At 53.5% G+C, this 17,338-nt stretch overlaps 1 pseudogene; it reads left to right on the top strand.

The window, feature by feature from the left end:
- Positions 1 to 64: 64 nt before the first annotated feature.
- LOC146193510 (uncharacterized) lies at positions 65 to 1,387 on the top strand (annotated as a pseudogene).
- The last annotated feature ends 15,951 nt before the right edge of the window (positions 1,388 to 17,338 follow it).

Here is a 17,338-nt window from a genome sequence, read left to right as displayed (position 1 = left end):
GAGGTGTGACAAACCGAGTGTCTGTGCATCGGGTTTTCGACACAGACAGGCCATGGAAGCGAGCATGCCTGACTTTCAGTCGCTGCTAATGCTGTCCGATATGGCTTCCCAACGGCAACCTATTGGCGCGGCTGTATCTGCTACAGCCGGTCCAATCACAGAGGCTGACGCTAGCGACGCTAGCCCCAGTGACCTCATATCGTTTGAGCCGTGCTGTGCTTCTCCCGACGCACTCACTCAGACGCGCGGCGACGCAGGGCACTTTTCGCCAAGCGCTATGCCGCGAGGTATGGAGTGCACGGAGCGGCCGCTACCCTGTACATCCCAGCCGGTCGTTCAGCCAGATTTCTCTGGCCAGACCAATCCCCAAGAGGCTATGCTGCGCGACGCTTTGCGCCTCATAGAAAGCCTCACGGGTGTCGTGCAGACATCCGCGCCAGCTGCGAGACCGAGGTTAGAGGTGGCTTTGCCCAGTTATAGCGGTTATCATGATCGTGTCAGTGCCAACGAGTACCTGGACCGCATGCTGACTTACCAGCAGGCGACAGAACTACCCGATGGCGAGATTCTGAGACGCGTTGTGCCAGTCTCACTGACCGATCAGGCTGCCCGCTGGTTCCGCCTCACTGGCCACCGGTCAAGCACGCTGGATGAGTTCCGAACGCGGTTTCGCGAGGAATTCTTGCCCGCAGATTACCAGCGGCGTCTGCGGCGCGAGCTGGAGCTACGTACTCAGCATCCGGACGAGTCCTTGCTCGAGTACGTGAGGGCGATGGACGAGTTGTATCGTCTCGCATACCCCTAGGCTCCGAACGGTGAGAAGGTAGAGCGTGTTACGCGACAAGCTCACCCTACCTTCGCAGCCTACCTGCGAGGAGCTCAGTTCAGAGATTTGGACGAGCTCGCCTCGGCAGCCAAGCGCATACAGGCGGACATTCTCGCTTCGCGCACCTATCGGCCACCCCCGCCGGCGTCGCACGCACTTGAGCCACGATGCGCCTGGAACGGAGGCAGTTTTTGACCTCGTTCCCGGGGAGCCGAATTGGTTGCATTGAGTGACGGACAAACGAGAAACGGTTGGGACCTGTCTGACCGAGCTCTCGACCCGTACACTTATGCCATGCGTACAGCACACGCTACGCCCGGCCAAGACACGCAGAATCGTGGTCGGCATCCCGACACGAGGACGAAAGCGCAACGCGCACCTGCAACGGTAAACCGTGCAGAGAGGTACGGTCAATCGGCGCGCGGCGACAGCAGCCCCGCCCGACAACGGCCGACTGCCCTCTGCTACCGGTGCAACCAACCAGGGCACTACGCCAGGGAATGCAGGCGCCCCGCTGCCCGAGAGCACGCGCTTTCGGGAAACGAGCGGAGCCGCCGCTGAGCACGACTGCACAGCCGGCGGCGTCAACAGCGGTGCTCAGTGAGTCACACGAACTCCTGGCCCCGTTGGCTTGTCGTTTTGGTCCCCCCAACGACACGCCAGTGCCACTTGTTGAGCTTACTGTCGTCCGGCGTAAGTTCATGGCTTTGCTAGACACAGGAGCGTCCGCTTCGTTGTTTGGCGACGAGGTATGCGAACATCTCCGTCGGAGTGGGATCCGATTGCGAGAGAGCAACCTCGCCTTCCGACTAGCCAGCGGCACGGCGCACGCGAGCGGTGCCGCGCGGCTTGTGGTGCGATGGGAGAAACGAGTCAGGCGCCAGCGCCTCACCCACCTCCCCGCCTGTCGGTCCCAATCATTCTTGGTAGAGACTTCCTCGCTAAGACGGGCATTGTTATTGACGTCTGCAACGGAGGATATAGGGAGCGAGCATGTGGCACCCTGAAACCTTTCGTTCAACCTCAAAAAGCATCAGAAGTACACTTGCTATCAGATGCTACGCGCGCAGACGTACGCAACAAGCGCCCGAAAAAGCTTCTCGAAACGCCTTCGGCCTGGCAGACAAATTCGCCGGTCAACCGCGCCGAGAGAAAAGGCGCGGAGGGGACTGACTCCCCTCCCGCGCGACCCCCTGCCCCTTTTGCGGTTGCACTTTGCGCCGCGGAGAAAGGCAGGCCTCCCCACCCTCTGCTGAACAATGTGAGCAGTTTGTCAAGGGAGGAAAAAGCGCGCTTGTCTCAGCTCTTGAACGAGTACGATGCAGTAATCACTGAGCGGCCTGGCTGTACTACACTAGTAAGGCACAAAATTGAGACAGGCGACGCCGTTCCTTGGAAGTGCAATCCCCGGCCAGTCAGCTTGGCTAAGAGGAAAGCGCTTGATGACGCTCTGGATGAACTTGTCGATACAGGCGTTGTGGAACGTTCAAACAGCCCCTGGGGTTTTCCAGTGGTGCTGGTGCCCAAAAAGGACGGAACTACCCGCCTTTGTGTGGACTATCGCCGCCTGAACGAGGTGACGCGGAAGGATGCCTATCCACTTCCGAGTATTCCCTCGATCGTGTCCAATGTTGGCGGAGCGAAGTACTTTACTACGCTCGATGCCAGTAGAGGATACTTTCAGGTGGAGATGGATCCCGGTGACAGAGAGAAGACTGCATTCACCTGTCACAGGGGTCTTTTCCAGTTTACCCGAATGCCATTTGGCCTGGTTGGAGCTCCGGCGACGTACCAGCGTCTTATGGACCGTGTCCTAGGTGATGCAAGGTGGCACTACGCTCTTGCCTACCTAGATGACATTGTGGTGTATTCAGCAACCTTTGATGAGCACTTACGCCATCTCAGGGACGTACTGGAAAGACTGAGGTCTGCGGGAATCACTTTGAACCCAAATAAGACTCAGATAGCGGCGACCCGAATAACCTTGTTAGGGTTCACGCTAGACAATGGACGCCTTCTGCCGTGCGAGGAAAAACTCCAGGCGATTCGGAAGTTCCCCTCGCCGACAGATGTAGGCGGACTGAGACGCTTTCTGGGGATGGTGAACTTTTATCGCCAGTTTATCCCAGATTGCGCAGCTCTGCAAGCCCCCTTAACGACTTTGTTAAGGAAAGGTGTTAAGTGGCATTGGGATCCCGAGCAAGAGGCTGCACTGCGAGACCTCACTAATGCGCTCGCGGAAACCACAGAGCTGAGGCTGCCTGACCTGAACACGGAATTTGTGATCCACACGGATGCATGTGACTTGGGCTTAGGAGCTGTTCTGCTTCAGGAGCATGAAGGTAGCCTGCGGCCGGTGGCGTTCGCCAGCCGCTCATTAACTCCCGCAGAGAAGAATTATTCCGTGACAGAGAAGGAATGTCTCGCGATTATCTTCGCTCTGCGGAAGTTCGACTACTACGTCGATGGAGTCGCTTTCGTGATTGAGACAGATCACATGGCACTCACATGGCTGAGACGCCTAGGCGAGCCGTGCGGACGCCTAGCGCGATGGGCGCTACTTCTCCAGCGTTACGACTTTACCGTTCGCTACAGGAGAGGTAAAAACAACGTGGTAGCCGACGCGCTTTCGCGCGCACCCGTTGGCGGCGGGGGCAGTACCCCTGCTACCCCCTCCGCGACGCCCCTCAGTCGGAGCAGCGCGACTGCAGCTACGCTCGGTCATAGCTCCGAGGGAAGCGCGGCCGACCCGCCTTCCCTGGGCGAAAGCGTTAACCACTTGGACTGCATCAGTTCAGTGGGGAGCGCGTTCAGCAGAAGGGAGCTATTAGAGGCTCAGCGAGAGGATCCATTTTGTCAGAAAGTGTTTGACGAGCTCAGGGAGCCGGGCGGCGCGGCCGCGGCGCACATGGAAGCAGCTGGTATTGTTGCCCGTGCGGGGCGCTCGAACACAGCTGGTAATGCTGTGAGCGCGATGGATTCCTATCTGCTTGACTCTGACGGCGTCCTGCTGAGATACTTCCCCTCCGAGAAGGATACACACGAGTCCTTCAAGGCGGTGATTCCACGCACGCTGAGAAAGGCGTTGTTACGCTACTTTCATGACACGTGCATCGCTGGGCATGCAAGCGGCCCCAAGACTTTTCTTAAGTTGTGTCGCTTCGCTACCTGGCCTGGCATGAAGCGGGAGGTGATTCGCTACACCCGCTCGTGCGACGTGTGCCAAAGGGTTAAGCCACGTGGTGGACGCACACCTGGGCTTATGCAGCCGATCAATAGCCAGGCTCCCTGGCAGATTGCGGCTTGTGACGTCATGGGACCCTATCCCAGGACCCCGAGCGGGAACCACTTTCTGCTCGTTGTCACAGACCATTTCAGCAAATGGGTGGAGCTTTTCCCACTGAGAAAGCTGACGGCACGCGTAATCATGGGGAAGCTGGTTGAGGTGTTTACACGGTTTGGCTACCCCGAGCAGTTGATAACGGACAATGCGTCGTACTTCACTGCTAAGCTGTTCGTGGACTCCTGTGTTGCCCTCGGCATTAAGCACAAGAGAACAACCACGTACCACGCCCAGGCGAATCCCACGGAACGCGTGAACTGCAACATCAAGCACATGCTAGTTGCATTTGCGGAGACGCACAGTGACTGGGATACCCGTCTCCCCGAGATTGGGTTTGCTCTCAGATCAACCGTGAATCGCTCAACTGGGTACACACCTGCCGCCCTCAACCTCGGCAGGGAGCTGTCGAACCCCGTAGACCGTACTCTACAGGTTCGTAGCAACAACCCGAACGCTCGATCGGCACGCGCCGACTACGCGACCGGGCTGCGCGCGAAGATGACGGAGGCTTTGGACAAAGCACGACGGAATCTGAGCACTGCTCGTGCAGAGCAGAAAGCGCAGTATGACCGCTCTCACCGAGAAATTCACTACAAACCGGGTGATCTCGTGTTGAGGCGCAGACATGTCCTGAGCGACGCCAGTAAGAAGTTCTCCTCTTCTCTGGCGCCGAAATGGTCAGGACTGTACCGAGTTTGGCAGAAGGTCTCTTCGCTCGTGTACAGGCTGGCGGACTTGAAGTTAAGACCGACCGGCGGACCGGTGCATGTCTGTGATCTCAAACCCTACGTTGACAGAGGGAATGAGTGGCCCGAGGAGGACGCACTCCCTCGCCAGCAGGCAGCTGTACCGGGAGGCCGATGTCGTCGTTTGAACATCGCGCCTCGTTACAACTTGCGCCCACGGCAGACGTAACTCTGACCAACGCGCAGGGAGTAATTTCTCGTGCTGAACACGCACGAGACGTCCTGTCGATATTCAGTACATTTTGCTTCCAGAGCAAGCACGCGCTTTCTCTTTGGAAAAGTCCGAGTGGGGGTTGGTTCAAAAAAAAGAGAGAAAAAAAAAATGTAACTAGGGAAAACATAGCATTGCAGCCAGCAAAGAGGGGAGCCGGCGGAGGCCACGACGACCGTTGCAGCATCGAGAAGCAAACCATCCAAGGAGGGACCACATTCCCGAACCCGGAGCGAGCTGTCACCGACGAGCAGGCCACGAAGAAAGACGGCTTCCGGTCGACCGCGGGGCAGGCGAGCCAGAGTTCTTGGAACGGGCTCCTGCGACTACCATGACGAGGGCTGCTGCAGAAAGGGGCCGCCATGGCGCCGTTCAAGTCTCGTGGCTGCGGCCTCGCGGGCAGCAGCGCTGGTGCCCCGCTGTGCAAGTCGACGCAAACCCCAAGGTCAGCACTCCTCTTCCAATGTTTTCGTTACGCGGACGGCGGAGAGCGCCGGGATGAGGGAGAGGGTGTGCCTGGCGGAGAGGGAAAAGCGCGCGAAGCAAGCCCCGCGGACAGCGCACTTGTCACGAGACCGTTAGGCAAAGCGGAGGCAACTTTTAACTGCTCGACGCAAACCCCGAAGAGATGCAGGCCCAAAAACCCAATTCCATCAGCCATAAGGGGCAAGGACGCAATGATTGCCACCGCCCGGCCAGTACGGGACCCGCTGCAAAGAGGCGCTATTATCCGGAACACGGAACACCGGGAGGCCCCTCGAAGAAGAACGCCCGCCCGGGAACGACTACCCTCAATGCTGGGGGACGCTCGGGCCGCTCCGGTACTGCGACAGCGGTCGCCGCGCCGGAGACCCGCACGGTTGCAACCTGGACACACCAGAGGGGCACGGAGGCGCCGGTGAGTTATTTCTCGGACCGGCCCTGGAGAGTGCAAGTACGAGCGCCCCGCAGCAAAAGCGACCACAAGGTGCTGAGCATGTTCCAGGGCCGGACCGTGGAAGATGAAGATCGCCGCGCTAACGGCGCCTCTCTGCCTCCGGCGCCCGGCTCCGTGTTCTGTGTATGCGGAGGCCTGGTGCTGTCCCGCGCGTCACCGTGGCTCCAGACTTCACCGCGGCTGGGACGAGAGGAACCGGGCGGAGCCTGCTGCACCGCCGTCATCATTCGCGTCACAACTCGGCCCCGCGGCGGCGGAGATGATGCGTCGGCTCGCCGAGGACCCGGCGTACGCGCAGTGGCTGCTGGCGATCGCTCGCACCGGTCCTGGGGCGTCGGCGTCACCCCTGCCGGGGCCGAGCCAGTTGAGCGTCACCGGAGCAGCGGAGGAGCCTGCCTGCAGCGGCGTTCCTGGTGACCTTTCCCCCGCGCGGCCGGGTCGGTCCCGACTGTCCCCGAGTGCTCCAGAATGGACCCCATCATCGTCCTCGACGACATCATCGGCGGACCCGCTGATAGAGTTCGCGGAGTTCATGGGAGAGTAGAACCAACAGCCCCCCCCCCCCCCCACTTCGGAAAAGGTGATACGGCGGTTTTAAGGAGGGGGGGATGTGGGGATTCATAATCCCCTGCCCCCATTATAAAGGGCCGCGCGTGGTTACCACGCGTGATTACGTGCGCTCTTGGGGAGGACCGCGAGGAGAGGGCACTCTGGCCACCCTCCCATCCTCCCGGGCTCCCGCGGCGACACCGCACGGGTTTCCTTCTTTCCTACCGACATACCGGGGAAACCTCCTCTCCCCGAGCCGAGGTGAGATGCGCGTCTGTCGCAACTCCCTCGGCGTCTTTTGACGGTTGGGCGTGCACGCGCACGGATGAGCATTACCGTCGGGAGACCGCCGCCTTCACCCTCTGCTCCCGGTTCAGCGCGCACTGACTGCCGCGGGCCGTGAGCACGAAGCCGCACGCAGGTGAGCAGTACCTCTCCCTCCTCGTGCGCGCTTCTCCCTTAGGTGGTTCTATTTCACCCCCGTACGCGGCTTTCGCTCGCTACACGGCGGTTGTTCTTTAGTGTGTTTTCCTTTGCCGTGTACTCGAGCACAATAAACTGTTCGAGTACGGAACTCGGTGTCTGTCCGCTCTGGCTCGAACCCGCCGCAGTAGCGACTTCTCGCACCGCGGGTTGGGGGTCACAGCTCTGTCTGCTAGGGCTGCACGTCGGGGCTAGAAGGTGACTGTAGCGTCTAGTCCCCTCGTGGCGCATTCTTGCGGGAGTAACACCCCCATAGGTGATAGAAAAATGCTCGGAATATCACCAGCCCTTATACATAGCATTCATTGATTACGAAAAAGCATTTGACTCAGTTGAAACCTCGGCGGTGATGCAGGCATTGCGAAATCAGGGGGCAGACGAGCCGTACGTGAAAGTGTTGGAAGATATATATAGTGGCTGCACAGCAACCATAGTTCTGCATAATGAAAGTAACAAAATTCCCATAAAGAAAGGTGTTAGGCAAGGAGACACGATCTTCCCATACTATTCACAGCTTGCTTAGAGGAAGTATTCAGAGACTTGAAATGGGAGGAGTTAGGGATAAGGGTAGATGAAGAATACCTAAGTAATCTGCGATTTGCTGAGGACATTGCCTTACTCGGGGGATGAACTGCAAATAATGATTGATGACCTAGACAGGGAAAGTAGAAAGGTAGGCTTGAAAATCAATATGCAGAAGACTAATGTAATGTTCAACAGCCTCGGAAAGGAACAGCAGTTTACATTAGGTAGCGAAGTACTGGAAGTAGTAGGCAAATATGTCTACTTAGGACAGGTAGTAAGCGCAGATTCGGACCATGAAAAGGAAATAAGAGGAATAAGAATGGAATAGAGCGCATTAGGCGAGCACTCGCAGATTATGACTAGCAGCTTTCCGGTATCGCTAAAGAGGAAAGTATATAAAAGTTGCATCTTACCTTAACTCACCTATGAGGCTGAAACGTGGAGGCTAACCAAGAGAGTTCTACTTAAGTTGAGGACAACCCAGAGGGCTATGGAATGAGAAATGGTAGGGGTAACATTAGGAGATAGGAAGCGTGTAGAGTGGGTCAGGGAAATAACTCAGGTTACTGACATAGTAGTGGAAATTAAGAAGAAGAAATGGGCATGGGCAGGACATGTAATGCGAAGAGAGGATAACCGATGGTCGCTTAGGGTAACAAACTGGATTCCAAGGGAAGGAAAGCGTAGTAGAGGGCGGCAGAAAGTTAGGTGGGCGGATGAGGTTAAGAAGTTCGCAGGGGTCAAGTGGATGCAGCTAGCACAGAACCGGGTTAAGTCGAGAAATATGGGAGAGGCCTTCGCCCTGCAGTGGGTATAGTCAGGCTGATGATGATGATAATGTAGATGATGGTTGAAAGCGGTGGCAGTCCAGCAAGGCGGCGACTACCTCGAATCTCCAGTTGGTCTTGCTGCGTCATAGGCAGGGATCGAACGGAGCACCTTCCACCAAGTTGTTACGGGTAATTAAGAAAAGAGGTGTTTATTTACAGTGCTGTGCAGCGGGACTAGGTGAAGCCTACTAGCCCCCAGACACAAACGCTCCTTCTTCTTCTGCCACACCAGTAGAATCCTTCCTCGTCGTCAGTAGCGGGACAATTTATTTACACGCCAAATATGAGTGCTAATGCATTAGGAAGAATTTTTATCATAATTATAGGCTCCACATCAGGCATGATTACTTACGTTTTTCTTCTTTGACTGCCAAGCATGTACCAGACTACAGCTAATGGCTACCGGTAGAACGTGTAATATTTACCTCCGTTGTACTAAATTGTCCTGGCTCCGAGTTCTCAGGTTCTTCTTCGAGATCCTGAAAGAGGCAGCCAAGAAAGTTTCCACCACGACAGACAATGGCACAAAAACCACTGCTATAGAACATCTCTGGCGCGAGTACCTAGAACGCAATGAGATTTTCACGTTCATCTGTGACGTCATAATTCGCGGTGTTGGCACTGTGTGAGTCGTTCAACATTTGTCACGTGCCAGTGTCAGTGTTGTGCAGAAACCTCTTTAATCCGTTGAGCCTAGAAATATTTTGAAGTACTTGCGAGGACATAGCTAAGTGCGTAGAAAAATGGATGTTTATAAACGGCGAGCATGGCTTAGTTTTTGTTGCATAAAATGATTTTGACCAGTTGTGAGCTGGTGGTTTTCTAAAATTCCGGATTCGCCATGAGAGTAGTGATATTCTAAGAGCAGTGGTAAAGTTTATGAACTTTAGCTTAGTGGAATTACTACAAATTTTCTCCAAATCTATAAACTCGAGGTACTGACAGGTATTAGGATCAGATAATTTATGACAGCCTAAGATAAGTAAACAGAAAATCGAAGCAAATGTTCACCAAATAATTAGCAGTGATAGGGCAATTTTAAAGCAAAATCAAGCCGTTGCATGCAGATAAGAAATTATTGCAATGTCAGTATAACTTTGACCATATGTAATTGATTACAAATTCTATACGGTGCGAGCAGCTGCCTTGTTCGTTCGCCGATGAAAACGACTAGCTTCATAGAGTTTAAGTCGTTTCAAGCTTACGCAGTTGACGTGCGCGCATACGAGCATGCGCAGTACGCCCATTTGTGTGTGCAGGTGTGTTAACTCCTACCTTCCGGAAGCGTCAATAAATAAAACTGTACCTTGCGCCTTGCTGTCCGTCTGCCTAAACGCGAGAATTACAAAGCAGCACCAAGCTCCATATGCAGGCCTCTTGCCCTGAAGAAACTTACACGTATAGCTGAAGTTAATACAGTCACATAACAGATACGCCACATCACATCACGTTACAGTCATGTCATAGCGAACTATCCCTCTCTCACAACTTTTATATCCACTCATCCCCTTCCTCCAGTGCAGGGTTGCAAACCGGTTGCTTTTACTGATTAACCTCCCTGCCTTTCCTCCTCATCCTCCTCCTCCTCCTACACGTAAACACCAACACTTTCCACCGACCCACTTGCATTCCTGAAAAATCCTTTACCGAATCTTTAAGCTTCTTTCTTCACTCTTCACTTCAACTTCACTCTTCCACGCAACAGAGAAAATAAACGAGACGGCATTATTAAGCAAAAAAAAGCAACGCGAACGCTAGCGTAGTAAAAGCATCTTGAACAAGCAGTAATAAAAAAGCAGACATTTTGCGTCATACAGTAGCTTGCTAGTTCTTTCTCTGGTACCATTGTTACGGGGTTGTACTTAATGTAACGGCACTGCGATGGGCTGAACTCGACGCTGAGATTTCAGTAGCAGTGAAGTATCCAGTCTGTTAGCGTCGTCCCCTTTCTCAACGCTTCGTCGTGCCCGCGTTCCTCGGTCGTCATCTTTGTCAGTGAGCACATCACTTTGGTCCCGCATTTCCCGGTAACGCTTCCCCCCTCGGCAAAAGGCAACGTCCTGGTGCGTATTAGGCATGCGGTGTGGAGGGGGAGTAATATGGCTTGAGGCGGGCGATATGTACGATTTCGGAAGTGGGTGTAGCAGTCGGTGGAGCGGTGTAATCTCATAAGTCACGTCGGTCACTGGGCGTAGTACACGGTAAGGCCCTGTGTAGTGGGGCAGAAGTTATTGACACAACCCTACACGACGGCACGGAAGCCAGAGCAACACCAGAGATCCGGGAGGATAGTGCACATAGCCGTGGTGAGCGTCGTAGCGGCGTTTTTGAGCTTCTTGAGAGATGGTGACATTGTGATGAGCAATCTGGCGTGCAGGGTTGGCTTGGGCGATGGTATCGCGGGCATAGGTTGTGACGGGGCCAGCGGCGGGAAGCAAAGTGTCGAAGGGCAGTAAGGGTTCTCTTCCAAAGAGAAGATAGAATGGAGAGTACCCAGCAGGGTCATGACGCGAAAAGTTATATGCAAAGGTGACAAATGGCAGACTAATACCCCAGTCGCGATGACTGTCGGTTACGTACATTGCGAGCATGTCGGTGAGTGTGCGGTTAATACACTCCGTAATGCTGTTCGTCTGAGGGTAATACGCAGTGGTGAACTTGTGCCGAACGGAGCAAGAACGAAGTATTTTCACAACAACTCGGGCAAGGAAACAGCGGCCATGGTCGGTAAGTAGTTAACGGGGAGCACCATGGTGAAGTATGACGTCGTACAAAAAGAAGTCAGCAATGTCTGTGGCGCAGCTAGTGGAAATGGCGCGAGTGATCACGTACCGCGTGGCATAATCGGTGGCACAGCGATCCATTTGTTTCCTGACAAGGACTCGGGGAAGGACCCTAGGAGGTCAAGGCCAACACGAGAAAATGGCTCAGTCAGGATAGCAATCGACTGCAGGTGTCCAGGTGGTAGCACAGGGGGTTTCTTCCGGCGTTGACAGAGGTCGCAAGCGGCTACAGAATGTTGGAAGGAGTGGTAGAGTCCAGGCCACAAGAAACGCCGGCGCACGCGGTCGTATGTGCGTGAGAGGCCAAGATGACCAGCTGTAGGGGCGTCGTGCATTCGTTCGAGAACGGCAGAGCGTAGGTGTTAGGGAACGACCAGCAAGGTCTCAGCGCCAACAGGTCGCATGTTCCAGCGGTATAGCGTGTTCCCATGAAGGAAGAACAGGGCAAGGGAAGAGTCACGTCTGTGTGTGCGGAAGCTGTTGATAAGAGAATTGAGGGTTGGGTCCAAGCGCTGTTCGTCGGCTATGTGTTAAAAGTAAAATATAGAGAAGACACAGGGGTCCGAATCATGGTCAGCAGAGGAAGGGGGATCGACAGGATAACGGGACAGACAGTCTGCATCCTTGTGGAGCCGACCGGATTTGTATAAAACGGAAAAGGTATACTCCTGCAAGCGCAGTGCCCACCGGCCGAGGCGGCCAGCAGGATCCTTGAGGGAAGAGAGCCAACATAAGGCGTGGTGATCGGTAATTACAGTGAAGGGTCGGCCAAACAAGTCGGGTCTGAATTTTCCAACGGCCCAAACGAGAGCCAGACACTCCCGTTCGGTAATAGAATAGTTCTGTTCCGCTGATGACAGGAGACGACTGGCGTAGGCAATCACGCAGTGTTCGCCGCGTTGTCGCTGTTCCCGAATGGCATCAATCTCGTGGCCACTGGCGTCGGTGCGAAGTTCCGTCGGGGCAGACAGGTTGAAATGGGCCAACACAGGAGGATTGGTGAGAATAGCGATGAGCGTGGAGAATGCGTTAGCCTGCTCCGGTCACCACGAGAAAGGAACGCCTTTCTTCAGCAGATTGATGTAAGGACGAGCGACAGCGGCAAAGTTTGGGATGAACCGGTGAAAATAAGAGCACAGTCCTATAAAGCTGCGGACATCACGGGGTGAACAGGGAGATGGAAAAGCACTGACAACGCGAACTTTGTCGGGATCGGGTTGCACGCCGGTGGCATTCACCAAATGGCCAAGCACTTTAAGTTCGCGGCGACCAAAACTGCACTTCTTTGAGTTGAGTTGAAGTCCGGCACTGCGGAAAAGTGCCAAGGTGGAAGAAAGGCGACGAAGATGGCTTTCGAACGAAGCTGTCGAACGAATGGCGTTCGAAGCAGGGGCGTTGCAATGTCCAAAAGGCATAACCTTAATTTGGTAAAGTCCATCGGGTGTGACAAAAGCTGTCTTCTCGCGGTCTTGTTCGTCAACAGAGATCTGCCATTAGCCGCTGCGAAGGTCGATGGAGGAAAAGTAGCGGGCTCCATGTAAACAGTCCAAGGCATCGTCTATTCTCGGCAGCGGGTAAACATCTTTCCTAGTAATCTTGTTCAGAAGTCGATAGTCGACGAAAAAGCGCCAACTGTTGTCTTTCTTTCTAACGAGCACGACAGGAGAGGCACAGGGCTGTTCGAAGGTTCAACAATATTGTTACCCAATATTTCGTCGACCTCCTGCTGGATGACTTGGCACTCAAAAAGGGACACACGATAAGGCCTCCGATATACAGTTTTTGCATCGCCGGTGTCAATGCGGTGAGTCACAACTGATGTTTGGCCCAGAGAACCGGCAAACAAATGGTTGTGCAGGTCCTAAGCGTATTCGGGACTGAGGTCAGAGGCAATCATTGCGAAAATAGGGTCGGCAATTGTGGTGGGGATACGGGTGTTGGAAGGACGCTTGAATGCAGGCCAGGAGTGAGTGCACAAATGGTACAGTCTGTGAGACGGGACAAGGTAGCAAGGGATATTCCTTCGGGCAGAACTCGGGGTGACAGACTGAAGTTCCGGATAGGAAGGTAGGTGCTGTTCTGTGTAACGCGTACGATGAGATGAGGAGAACGACGTTGTGGTCAAGAAAGACATCGGTGATAGGGCAAGCAACATAGTCACTGTCAGGTGCAAGCGGGAAAGGTGACAGAGGTAGGTAAACAGCAGAGTCAGGGGGCAGGCGAGCGAACTCGGTGGAGCGAAGGCACCCCGCCCGTAGATGGAGGATGTTCTGAGCAGACAAGTAGGTCTAAACGAAGAAGGCCGCTGGAGCAGTCAATAAGGGCAGAGTGGGCCGTTAAAAGTCAAGGCCGAGGGTAACATTGTGAGTTCACTGGTTGAGGACAATGAACAAAACAGAGATGTGATGACCGGCAAGGGTGACTCGGGCAGTGCATAGCCCAGTGATGGCAGCAGTACTGCCATCGGCAACACGAACGGTGAGCGAAGCGGGGGGTCTGTACTTTCTTGAGGCGACGGCAAGACGATGAACGCATGATCGAGACTTAGCACCAGTGTCAATGTGGGCAGAGACGGGAACACCATCCACGAACAGGGAGAGGAGGTTACAGGGCGAAGAAATGGGCAGTAGAGAATTTCCAGGTCGGGGTACCAATGCAGCGTCACCTCCGGGAACTGCATTGGCTAGTTTCCCGTGAAGCGGCCGGCAGCGGACGGCGAGGAGCTGCGGCTAGGAAGAGGTGAACGGGAACGGCGGGCTGGCGGGGAAGGAGACCGACTGGACACAGGAGGCGGCGGAGTAGTATCGGTGCGGGGCGGCTCATAACGAGGCGTGAAACGGGGGTGACCGTAATTGGAGTAGCGGTCAACGTAAGGAAAACGTCGAGGCGGTGATGTCCAGCAGCTGCGGCAGTAGTGAGATATGTGGCCAATACGCGAGCACGTGAAACAGATCGGCCTGTCGTCAGGGGTGCGCCACTCATCAGGATTGCGGTATCGGTAGCGTGGCGTGTAGGTGTTGCGGGGCGTAGCAGCGGCGACAATGGGAGGGACGGGGCTCGAACTGTGGTGTTCCACGGTGTGGCTATAGGGAACGCCCAAGTTGGCAACCTCTTGACGAACGACGGCATGAATGAGGGATACCGTTGCTAGATTGCTGTCAGAGGAGGGCGGGTTGGATATAGCAGGAGCGAGCGCCTCCAGTTCACGACGCACGATGCGGGTCACATATTCAGTGTTGGAAGGTTGCCTTAGGGTCGGCAGATCCTCGCACGCGGAGCTAGGGGCAGTGTTGGGGAGCCGATCGAAGCGATGTGCAATTCGTCTGTGTTTGGCCTGCTCGAAATGTCGACAAACCTGCAGAACGGAGTCAACCGTAGAACATTCCCGACAGAGTAGAAGATTGAAGGCATCGTCGGCTATGCCTTTGAGGATGTGCCCCACTTTATCAGGTTCTGTCACGTCTTTATCAACTTTTCGGCAGAGGGCCAGAACGTCTTGTATATACGTAATATAAGGCTCGGTAGATGTCTGGGCACGTATGGCGAGGTCCCTCTTGGCGGCGAGTTGACGGCCAACCGGTTTTCCGAACAGGTCACACAGTTTTTGTTTGCAAACATCCCAGGAAGGTATATCTGCTTCATGAGTTTCGAACCACACGCGTGCCGTGCCAGTAAGGTAGAAGATGACATTGACCATCATCAGCGTGGCGTCCCATCTGTTGTGCTGGCTAACACGCTCATAAAGCGAAAGCCAGTCCTCGACATCGACCTCATCTGTACCGCGGAATGGGCCAGGGACACGGGGGTGGGCTACGACGACAGTTGGATTTGCGGAGGTAGATGGAGCCGCGTCGGTTGTCATCGTGAAGGTTCCGAGGTGACGGCCACTGCGGAGATCCAGCGTCAGATTGTGTCGAACCCGCGACCTCCACCAAGATGTAACGGGGATGTACTTAATGTACCGACACTGCGATAGGCTAAACTCGACGCTAATACTTCAGTAGCCATGCAGTATCCACTTTGTTAGCGTCGTCCTCTTTCTCAATGCTTCGTCGTGCCCGCGTACCTCGGTCGTCGTCTTTGTCAGTGAGCACATCACTTTGGTCCTGCGTTTCCCGGTAACAATATTATTCACAAGGGGAAATTTATTCTGTTACACATTACTTCGATCCCAAATTATCCCGTGTCTTATATTCAATACCTCTCCGATCGCATCGGCAGCCATAACTAAAAGGACATAATCTCAGTAAGGATATGATGTCTCATTTAGCCACCCCTACTCTCAGCCACCTAAGAAGGAACCACCTTCAACGGAATTCATTATTATAAACAATGGGTGCTATTTCCGCTTCTTCGTTAAAAGTATTCTAAATGCAGGTGCTTTGGAGTGTTGTATATTTTGTATAGAATATCAAGTATTCATAATCTGTAATCTGCAGCTCGTTTTTTTATCGTGAGCCCGTTTTAATACTTTTAGCTTTGAGGGGTAACATAAAGCGAGTGACAAGAAAATATTTTCTTGACAACTTCCAGACATCAAGATTGGCCACCTATATGTTATATTGCTTGGCAACCAACCAAATCGCCCAAGAGAAGGCAAGAAATAACTTCTTGGCATTGTGCGATAAATGATCAAACAAGAACTACGTTTTACTTTTTGTTTCCGCATGCATGAAAGAAACCCTCCGCTAAGCAGTTGAACCTGTGTAGCTAGAACACTTTGCGGCTACTTAAAGGGCGCTCTGCAAAATTTCTTCCTCGGTTCTATGATATTTTAAGAATTTCCGTGCCTAAACAGTTTTAGTTCTAGAGAATGTAGTCATAATTTAAACTTAAAAAAATAACTACTCACGTAGTCTGTTTTTGCGAGAATCATTACCTTCATAATTCTGCAGTTACTAATGAAAATATCCTGTTAATTCCCAATATGATCTCTGTTCGAGCTGTTGGGGACGATGCAAGCATGTGATATGACCACTACATATATGTGGTTCAGGAAGCACGCAACTGAAACAGTTGCGTGCTTTCTGAGTTTACAAGCACTGTGGATGTGCCCACAAGGAAGGAAAAAAGTACTTTTCAATTTACTCATCAAAGCCGAGTATATTCGGCGGTCGTACGACGCCCGTATCGCGTTGTTATTTGCACTGGGCTTGAAGGTGTCTCTTCGGATACGTTCGCTTCGTTGTTGGACAACTGTTTTGCCACGATGGTCTGGCTAGATGAATTCGAAACAGTTTGTTTCACACCATTGTCGGTTGTTTCCGTAGGCTGACTGGCTTGTTCACCCTGGTCGTCCAGTGAGGGCCCGGTTTCTGTATCGATTTAGGGCTCCCCCTTGACTCTGGATCCAGTAATACCTGGGTATCGAGGCAGGTCGAAGGACTGTGCCGCCGTCACATCTCTCTCGCAGCCACACATGGTCCCCTGCGGACAACTTGCGAAGACGATTAGCAGCATGATGTCTATCAAAATACTGCTTTTGCTTAGGCCTGTATTTTTCGTCTTGCTTTTCCCGAGAGGCGATTACTACTCTAGGTTTTTAGTGAAGCTGGCATGCATGGTACTCCTTATCATAAGCGACGACTCATGAGCAGTTGAGCTAGACTGTAGCCATTTGGGCCCGGTGAAGTCCTATAGTTGAGCAGGACAATGCAAGTTTCCTGCGCCTTCTTAAGGAGCCTTTTGAGTGCCCCTACTATGCGCTAAACTTCACCGTTAGCCTGTGGGTAACGAGGACTCGTTGTGACATGTTTTCAGCCGTAATTTCTTGAAAAATTAATCTAAGGAAGTGATACGAACTGTGGTCCATTGTCTGTTTGTCTGTTCGGGATCACGTGCCTAGCGAAGATGCTTTTCAGATGTTGACCATTTCAGGTGACTTTTCAGGTGACTATCTCCGACGATGTTCCACGAACCAGCAGTGCCAGCTCAGGATGCCAAGAGTGATAATTGACAACGACAAGACGGACAGCACCTCGCATCTCGAATAAATCAACTCCAATTTTTCCCATGAGAGCTCTGCTGTTTCAGAGGGCATCATTGGTTCATAAAATTGGGTGCTCCTTGCGCGCACTTTTGGCAGTTTGGTACAGTTCTTGCAAT

The sequence above is a fragment of the Amblyomma maculatum genome, chromosome 4 (assembly GCF_055883805.1).
Source record: "Amblyomma maculatum isolate TAMU_Amacu chromosome 4, ASM5588380v1, whole genome shotgun sequence".
In the NCBI taxonomy this organism is placed as follows: Eukaryota; Metazoa; Arthropoda; class Arachnida; order Ixodida; family Ixodidae; genus Amblyomma; species Amblyomma maculatum.
This window is presented reverse-complemented; position numbering and strand designations above follow the sequence as displayed.